The sequence below is a fragment of the Alexandromys fortis genome, unplaced genomic scaffold (assembly GCF_014885135.2).
Source record: "Alexandromys fortis isolate MF-2015 unplaced genomic scaffold, M_Fortis_MF-2015_v1.1 scaffold_140, whole genome shotgun sequence".
In the NCBI taxonomy this organism is placed as follows: domain Eukaryota; kingdom Metazoa; phylum Chordata; class Mammalia; order Rodentia; family Cricetidae; genus Alexandromys; species Alexandromys fortis.
In genome coordinates this window covers 3,442,153-3,452,098 of record NW_026068048.1, presented here as the reverse complement: position 1 = coordinate 3,452,098, position 9,946 = coordinate 3,442,153, and positions in this window count along the sequence as shown.

The following is a 9,946-nucleotide window of genomic DNA, read 5'->3' as shown; positions in this document are numbered from 1 at the left end:
GGACTTAGGCAGAAACCAGAGTGACTTCTTCCTAGAGGAAGTGACCCCAGTGGGACCCAAAGGAAAAACTTCAGGGATAGAATGCTCACCTTCTGGCTAAACTAACTCAGTTACTTATTTTTGTTCACTTTTCCCCTCAAGTGCTGGATATGGAGCCCCTGGATTTTTACATGCTGGACAAATGCTCTACCACCGAGTCACACCCCAGCTCCTCACTGGGGGATTCTAGGCAGGGGCTCTACCACTGAGCCACACTTCTACTCTGGTAAATTTTCGCTGAGCCGCACTCTGAGTCTCTAGACCCTGTTGAATTTGAGCTAAGCACTCTACCACAGAGTCACATTCCCAGTCCTCACTGCGTCATACCCCTGCCCCAGCTTCGTCTTCTCTAGCTAGTAGCGAGGATTTCTGACTGTTATGTTCGCATCCCTCTACCTCTCATTTGGACCGTTGTTCCTCCATGTGGCCCGTCTCACACTTTTTTCTCTGAGTCCAAAATGGAGGTGGGCCCTACAGTTTCAGCCACAGGAGCGGTCCACATCTGCGTCATCTTGGTAGCCAGGCCTCCCTATACTGCCTGGACTGAGTCCTCAGACCGTGGAACCGCCATGCTTTGTCAAAGCGTGTGGAACCGTGGCTTTGATATATCCATGCTGCCCTTTCTCCGTGGCTGCCGCGTCTCTAACGCCTCCTGAGCTGCCGCGACCTGGTGGCGATTAGGGCTGAGGAGGCAGTGTGAGAGCCATACTCCCAGCCTGGAAGTTGCCGAGGAGCGTCCCGCTCTGCCAAACGCAGCTGCCCTCCCTTGACATGGGCACCTGGCACCCCAGCTGTGCCTTGGCCAGTGTTGGACTTCCATGTATCTGAATCACTTATCCTTTGACACCGTCTACCGCATAGGTAGTGAGGTCGCCCGGCCAGGGTTAGTCGTGGCTGACCATTCTTTTCTTTGCAGTGTCTAAAGGGTTCAGAGCAAACACTTGGTCTCCCATTGGTTAACACATCCAAGTCCAGACTGAGTCAAACAGGAGCCACAGGTGGGGTGCAAAGGCCTAGAAATGGGTTCCTATGTACAAACATTAAGCTTGTTCGTGTATGCCATATTACATGTGTGTAGTGGAGCTGGGTTCATGTCCAGGGACACAGACCCAGGAGTGCTTGGCTTATTGCTGGTGTGTGTGTATGAGTGTGTGTGTGAGTGTGTGCAGAAAGAAAGTAGGGGGCAGGGAGGTTGGCGAGGTTGAGGGTCTCTGAGAATGACCGGGAGAGAGACAAGCTGGCACTCAGGAGACTCGGGGATTGCTAGCATTCTGAGTCTAGCTTGGGATGTGTAGCGAGACCCTCTATCAAAAATATAAACGAGGAGTTGGGGAGAGGGCTTAGTGGGTAAAGCTTGCCACACAAAGGTTTCTTCCTGAGAAAGTGAGGTTCAGGGGAGCCCTAGATGACATGGGCCTAAATATAGGGAAGAGACTAGAGCAGGGACTCGTCCTGACCTTCAGTGATTTGGCAGTGCTTCAGAGAAGTCACCCAAAGCAGAGGCAGACCTAACTCTGAGTAATGTTCTCGAGGGAGGAGACCCACTGGGTGGGGTTTCCTCTGGACTCAGAGACCTGGGCAGGGCTGGAGGACTGCAGCTCAGAGATGTAGGACCTGGGTCTGGAGACGCAGCTCGGTTGTTAAAAGCGCCAGCTGCTCCTCTGAGGATGCAGGTTCAATTCTCAGTGCCCACATGCTGGCTGGCTGTAACTCCAGTCCCAGGGGATCTGATGCCCTCTTCTGGCCTCTGCTGGAAGTGGAAACACGTGGTTCACAAACATACACGTGAACCCAAAATAAATACATCTGAAAAACAATCTGAGGTATGGGCTATGAAATTGATCCAGGTATACAAACGACCCCCTAAGGAGCAGGTGGCCATTCCCCTGTCCAGTCTTCCTTCTCTGGTCCCCAAAACGTGGGGGTATCTCTCCAAGCTGAAGGGTAATGACTACAGTGATCTGTTCAACTGTCAGACACCCATCTGTGTCCAACTGCCACTGTCCTCAGCTACACCCAGTGCCCCCTCACCTGTCTGCTGTGTACACACTGCTATCACAAACATCTGTCACATTCCCCTTACACTAACTGCTGCCATAGGGCTGCCACACAGTCTCCTGCCCCCAACTGATGCTGCCTGCCACACAGGCAATGTCCCCTGAATGACCCCACTGGAGCAGGTACTCTCTCATGATAGAGAGTTCCTTCAGGCTTGGGGATGCTGATTGTGGTGGTGGTGACTGGGGGACACACTTGGGACAGTTACCCACTTATATTTTACTTCAGCATTTTATGGAACTTAAAGCTTGATTGCTGAGCTGTGCTGAGGGAAGGGGACTTGAATTCCTAGGCATCCCCAGCCATGCTCCCTCTCATCTGACCCAACTGCTCTTTCTACCAGAGTTTGGACATGGACCTGAAGAATGGCCACATCCTCCAAGTCATGTGGGTCTCAGTCAGGGCTTGTTAGCATTGATGCTGAGATGTGAGTGTGGATCCTGCCAGCTCAGAGCCCCATAGCGTCCTCAGCTTCAGGGGATCTAATGCCCTCAGTGGCCCTTGTGGCCTCAGTGGGCATCTGCACTCTTGTGAACATACCCATTATATTATGGGCACACATACTCATAATAAAAATGAAACAAACTTTTTAAACATGTATTTATTTATGTGTTGGGGCACCTGCCACAGTGCATGAGCCATGGCCTGGCTGTGAAGGTCAGAGCACAGCTCACAGATGTCAGTTCTACTACATGGGGTCCTGGGATGGAACTCAGGGAAAGGACCACCAATCCATCTTGGCTCTTAACAGGAGATTTTTAATGCAGATTTAACAGAGGCATTGGGAGGAAGAGAGACAAGTGTGGGTGTGGACCTTTCTCTCCTTTCTCATTTGCTTTTCTGTTTTCTTTCTTCAGACAGGGTTTCTCTGTAGAGCCCTGGCTGTAGGTGCATTTCATTAGTGTTTTAATAAATAAAGCTTGCCTGGGGATCAGGAAAGTAAAACAGCTCGACTGGTCAGCCTTACAGACCTGGCAGTGGTGACACACACCTTTAGTCCCAGTAGCCATGCTTGTTGCCATAAAAACCAGGCAGTCCCCAGCCCTAGAGAGGAATATAAGACAGGAGGAGACAGCTCTCAGTCTCAGTCTCATTCCGAGATTCCTGGAGGCAGGATAGCCATTTCACACTGAGGTAGAGGTGACCTTCAGGTTGAACCCCAATTTCTCTTGAGTTTTTATTAATCGTGCTTCACCTGGCTGTCCTGGAACTCAATTGGTAGACTAGGTTGGCCCTGAATGCAACCAGTTGGTCAGCGGTTCAGACTGGTTCAGACGGGTTCCGACCTGTTCAGACCGGTCTTGACTGGTTCAGATTGGTTCAAACTGGTTTCTACAGGTTCAGACCGGTTCAGAATGGTCTCGACCGGTTCAGACCTGTTGTGACAAACACGACGCGCACGACAATTCGATATGCACCATGAATGTGACACATATGACAAATGTGACACATATGTTGGATATGACACACACGACAGTTGTGCATGCGGCAAATGTAGCGTGTGTGACAGATGCGACACGTGGCAAACATGACGCATGCGACATGTGTGACTCATGCACCATGCGTGACAAGAATGACATGCATGGCATATGCGACACGCATGCTGGAGATATATGTGTGACGAATATGGCGCGCACGACAAGTGTGATGCACGACAAACACGACATGCACGACAGACATGACACATGCAAAATGACACACATGTCAGACGCGGCACACATGATGGGTGTGACACGCATGTTGAATATGACACTCGTGACAAATATGATACACATGACAACCACGTGCAAGGAAATGATGCGGGAGCCACTGGCTAACAGACAAGACTCTTGGTGTATCCTGAAAAGCTGCTTGTGTGTGTTGGGGTGGGAATATGTTCCTATGTATTGGTGTGTGTGGATGCACATGGAGGCTGGTTCATGTCATGATTCTGGTACCGTATACCTGTTTTTGGATAGAGAATCTTTATTGCCCGGAAGCTCCATTCAGCGGGGGTGGCTGACCAGTGAGCCCAGAGATCCTCCAGGTTCCACCGGCACAAGCACCGTCCCTGGCTTTTGCTGTGTTTTGTGGTTTGGTCGGTTGGTTGACATGGGTTCCCCTCTGTAGGCTGTGAACACCATTGGTGAATAAAGACACTGTCCTGGCTTGTGATGGGGTAGAACAGATCTAGGTGGGGAAAACTATACTGAATGCTGGGAGAAAAGAGGCCGAGTCAGAGAGAAGCCATGGAGCTGCTGCCGGACATGCTGACACTTTGCTGGTAAACCTCGTGGTGATGCACAGATTAATAGAAATTAAGATGTAAGATTTAGCCAATAAGAAGCTAGAACTAATGGGGCAAATGGTGATTTAACTGATACGGTTTCCGTGTGGTTATTTCGGGAGTTTGGGTGGCCAGGCGGTGGGGAAACAAACAAGTGGGCTCATACAACAGTTGGCTTTGCTTTTTGTGACAGTTTCTCTGTGTAGCCCTGGATGTCTTGAATCTCTCTCTGTAGACTAGGCTGGCCTTGAGCTCACAGAGATCCACCTGCCTCTGCCTCCCAAGGGCTGAAATTAAAGGCGTATGCCATCACCGCCTGACTCACCCCTGGATTTTTCATGTGACTTCAGAGGATCAAATTCAGTTCGTCTTGTTTGTTGAGCACTTTTCTGAGTGGGCGGTCTCCCCAGCCCCACAAAGGCTGTTCCCCTATCCCTGTGACTGCAAGGCCCAGAGCACGAGCCTCACTTGTGCTCAGAAGCTATGGCTGCCATTTGCTGCCATCATGGATGCGTCCTCCCAGACCCTCCAGGCAGGCACACATCCCCTGGAGTGTGGATCAGTTGCTGGCAATGACACGTCCCTCTGGCCTCTCTTGGGTAGATGGCCTATGCTCTGGGTTCAGGACCCTGACCATTGGCCTGCACTGGTCAGTTCTCTGGACCTTGATGTGGTCTCCGTCCTCATAGCGCGCACCTCAGCTTCTACATGTCACCAGCAGCCACAAGGGCCACTTGCTGCTTGCTGCCAGCCGGGTACAAGGACTCCATGACCATCTTCCTGAGCCTCCAGTTGTGCAATCAAGGAAACCGAGGCTCATAGAAGCTGAAAGATTTTCCCGAGATCACGCCACCTCGAGTATTCAGTAGGATCAACTCTTCTCACTTTCCTTCCCTCAGCTCTTGCTGACACCTGGCTGGGACCCTTTCTAAATTCTCCTAAGGTCCTTTGGGTGCACAATTGACCAACCCTGAAGCCTCATCCACCCTGGATTCTCCTCACGTGCAGAGATGAATCTTTGAGTTGTGGTTTTAATTTGGATCCCGAGCATTTTGATAAATACAAGGTCGCAATCACTTACAGAACTGATGTGAGCCGTGAGAGGTCATCAGTGATGCAGATACAAAGGCAGGAAACAACAGAAACACCATGTGATTCCCACACTCATCTGATTGTCACTCCCTGGCCACTTCTCATGTCCCAGCTCAGAAGCTATGATTCACTCCTCCCACCCAGCCTCAAGCTCTCATGCTAAGGATCTGATCCCAACAGCCAAACAAAATTTACTTCCTCCTGGGCCACCAATGGGCTCATCAAGCTCACTTACAAAGCACAGGTGGGCAAGAGTTTGCAAGTAAGAACGTGGCTGACTCCAAATAAGCTACACTAGAAGGTTTGCACCCAGCATGGGGAAGGCTTCCCTTAACTACATAGATGGAGCCTCTTTCCCATAGTCTTCCAATAGGACCATATACACCGCCCCTTCCTGAGACTCACGCAGCTAGGGCAGAATTCATACAACTGGCTGGGAGCAACGGCTGGATACTCAGGAAAGGATCCAGTGGCCCTCCCTGCCCCTCCTTGTAGGAGGGGATGCCAACAGTCAACAGCCCTATGTGATGCTCTTTGGCAAGCAGCCCCAATTGCTCTTGTGACAACCGTGGATGCTGTGCTCGGAGGATAGTGCTAAACCTCCCCATCCCACGTCCCCAGGACCCATGAGTCTCCAGAGCAAGCGAGGTGAAGGACGGAAAATTGTGAGTCCACAGGTGGGGATAACGGCTAAGCGTTGCTGTGGTCAACATCTCGAGAATCCAGGGCAGGTGACTGGGAACCTCATCTCTCTTACTGCATGGCATTCTCCCGTCTTATCACCAAGCTGGGAGATCAAACCCACCCCACAGTTATGGACTCGAAATCAATGAGCTTTTCTGAGATGCAGTGATAATTTAAAAAGAATAGACAGGCTGGTTCTAGATCACATCCTGACAGGAAGCCACAAGTCCCCACGCAGGTGATCTATCAGTCACATTGATGGCCCCATTCAGAAGCCCCTGCACTAACCACATCTCCCCATCACTCAACACAGCACTCTTCTGATTTTTGTCGAGATTACAGTGCTTCTCTGTCCCCCTGCATGGGGAGGTGCGTCCCATCCCATGGAGTCGCTGAATAGTGATGTGTGGCGCCGACTAGAAGAGAAATTTCCACAGGTGGACAAGCTGGTTTCCGATTTCCGGGGATTCCTCGCATCCCAAAGTCAGCATGGTCACTGGTGTCCTACCAGGAAAACAGAAAGCTTACCTGCCAATCCCTTGGTCGCTTACAGCCTCCCTTTCACTGCGCTGAAGTCAGACATAGCCCTGAGCAAAGTAGGCAGCAGGCCCTCAGAAAACGGCCACTGCAGTTACCCAACCCAGTGTTTACTTCCTTCTGAACCGTTTTCTCTTCTCCGCTGACTGCCTCCCCTCCTGGCCAGCCTCTGTGCCTGGCACACGGTGGATGCTTGAGGGTGAGCTGGTTGGAGAAACACTCTCCATGCTGGGCTCAGGCTGTCCTGTCTCAAACGCCGCCCTACTCCACTGCCCAGAGTGCAGAAGTCACATTCCGACCTCCTAGTCTCAGTCTGACTCCTCAGCATCCTGCAGAGGGCCCTGCTCTGCTGCTGACTGCCACCTAGGCCTCTACCCCATGACTTAGCCCTCCTCCCGTCTGACTCCCCTGATCTGACAACCTTGTCTATTCATCTGGATATGCCAGGCTAACTGGGCAAGGGGCTCCAACCAACACACAGCTGGACTTTACCCGGGGCTCTAACTGCAGTTGGGCCTCTCATCTGCCTCCACCTTACCTCTATGCCCCAGGTTCTTTCCTCCCAAGAGAAGGCAAAGGAGGAAGAGAGATAGACTCAGGGCTCACCAGCGCTCGAGCCTCCTGACTCCCTAGGTTTTCTGGTCTGCTTCCACAACACTAACACTTGTTGCACGTCTGTCCTGTCTCTTGACAAGGCTACTCTTGTGCATGGATATTTCTTTGGCCGATTTCTAAAATTCCTTTCATTGCCATTGTCCTGGACTGCCCATGATGAATAAATTCTGACCTGAAGTTTGTTCAAAGACTCTGGGTAGAGGTTCTCACTCTGCCATGCACTGTCTGGCCTCAGACTCTTTTTTCCACATACTTGGTGTAAGTCTCCACTGTCGTAGGACTACGGCATTCTGCACGACCTTAAACACAGCACCATGGAAATGTTTCTGTGTCCCCTCAATCTGGGGGTGAGAGCGTGGTAGAAAGGAGGAGATAGGAGTGAGAACATGGAGACATGGGGCAGTTAAGGGAGGAGAGGGATGAAGTGGGAGAGCAATTAAAGAGAGATCTTGATAGAGCCACTATGGGGTTAGAAAGAAACCTGGTGCTAGGGAAATTCCCCAAAATCCACAACAGTGACCCCAAATAAGAGTCCTATCCACAATGGGCTGGGTGCCTGAACTGAACTTCCTCTCTAATCAGATTGGTGAATACCACAACTAACATCATAGAGCCTTCATCCAGCAACTAACAGAACAAGATGCAGAATCCACAACCAACCACCACGCCAAGCTCCAGAAATCCCATTGAAGAGAGGGAGGAGGTAATACATGAGCAAGGAAGGTAAAGATCATGAGGGAGCATTGGGAGCTGTGAACCCCCAGATCCTGAAACAACTTGTTTCCCCCTGATCTGAGTGGCTACAGCTGCTCTGAGCAGGAGACCTCAGGAGTTCCTGATGGCAGGAGAGTGGTTTCTGGTGGGTTTGGCTGGGGCATGGCTATCCCTATATAAGTTGCCCCTAAACACAATAAAGGGGGCATTCTTGGGGCATTCTGGCATCAAGGATGACCTGTCTCTCTCTGTCTGTGCGTCTCTGTGTGTTTCGATCTCCAGCCTCCTGCCCAGTTTACGGACTGTATGGTGGTTCCTAGAGCACAACGGAAAAATCCACAGAGTCAGCTGAACCAAGCTCACAGGAACTCCCGAACCCTAGACTGACAGCTGTGCAAACTGCATGGGATCCGACTAGGTCCTCAATATGTGGAGACAGTGGTGAAACTTGCACTATCTGTGAGACCCCTGGCAGTAGGACCAGGATCTATCCCTGGTGCCTGAGCTAGCTGATTGGAGCCCATTCCCTGTGGTGGCAGGCCATGCTCAGCCTTCACGTGGGAGTGGGGGTTGGTCCTGCCACAACTTAACGTTGTCACTTTGTTCATTTCACATGGGAGCCCTTACCCATTGAGAGAAGTGGATGGGGGTGGGCTGAAGGAGTAGGGGAGAACCGTGGACGAAAAGTAAAATCAAATTTAAAAAATAAAATAAAAAGAGAAAGTGGTGCCTGTGGCAAGCTGGCCTGTGCCCACTCTGGTGCAAGCATTTCCCATGGGCAACCTAGTCTCATGGACCTGCTCATGGGAGTGCTTCCAGGTCGCTCTGTGTGCCTGACTGTTTTTGTTCAGCATGCTCTCCAGTCAGGGTCTGCTCTACCCCCACACAGGCTCTAACTAATCAGATTTGTTAGGTGTAGTTTCTTTCAGATCTGCTGGGTCTCATAGTCATTCAGGTTTTGCACCTTGGAATTCTCCTGTATTTTTTTTATTAAAAAGAAATCTGGAAAATGGAGAATGCTGACAGATCTGAGAGCCATAAATAAAGCGATTCAGCCATTGGGCTCCCTAGAGCCTGGAATTCCTTTGCCTTCTACATTACCTAAAGGATGGTTTGTTTTAGTTATTGATTTAAAGTTATTGTAAGTTATTGATGTTTTTGCTTTTAAAATATTCCAATTTATAAACATTTGTCAATGTCTAGTGTGTTGGGCGTCCTGGGTAAGGGTCTCATACAAATTAGGACACAAAGGTACAGAGTACCAACAATTGCATAACAAGATTTATTTTGCATGGCCTTTTATACAGACAAAAAGCATTACCTCAACTCTTAACCCCCTTACCCATGTAGATGATCATACCATGAGATTCTCTTACCTCACCCTGCACGAAACAATGTCTCAATAAAAAGCAGTATAAAGGAACAAAGGAAACAGTTATAAAGAAGCAAATCTCTATCTGGTGGAGCGTGATGAACTGGACTCAAAAGCCGCTTCCTTATCAAGGGTACAGATTCTGAGAGAACTTTGAGAAATTAGCAGAGGAAGAATGCTTCCGTCTATGCTTGGTCTGCTAAGCAGTCGCTTCCCAACTTCATCTCACCTGTACCAGGAGGAACCCGCACTCTAAGCCAGTTCTGCTTCTCCACCATCATTTTCATTCAACAGTTACTGTGATAAAATCAAAGTCACAAACAACAAAACACCATAAACTTGGTTAGGGTACAGCGTTTTCTCTCGGATGTCCTTGGAGAGAAGACCACAACAGAAGAGAGCTATAGATTAGCAGTCCAATGCTATTTGAATGCTCTATTGCAAGAAAAATTATAATTGAGTTAATTATTAGTTATTTCACATTAATAAATTAGCATATTAATTTATTTTAATATTTCATCGATGTTTGTGTATGTGTGTCCATGGGATTGTGTAGTGCCAGAAAGAAG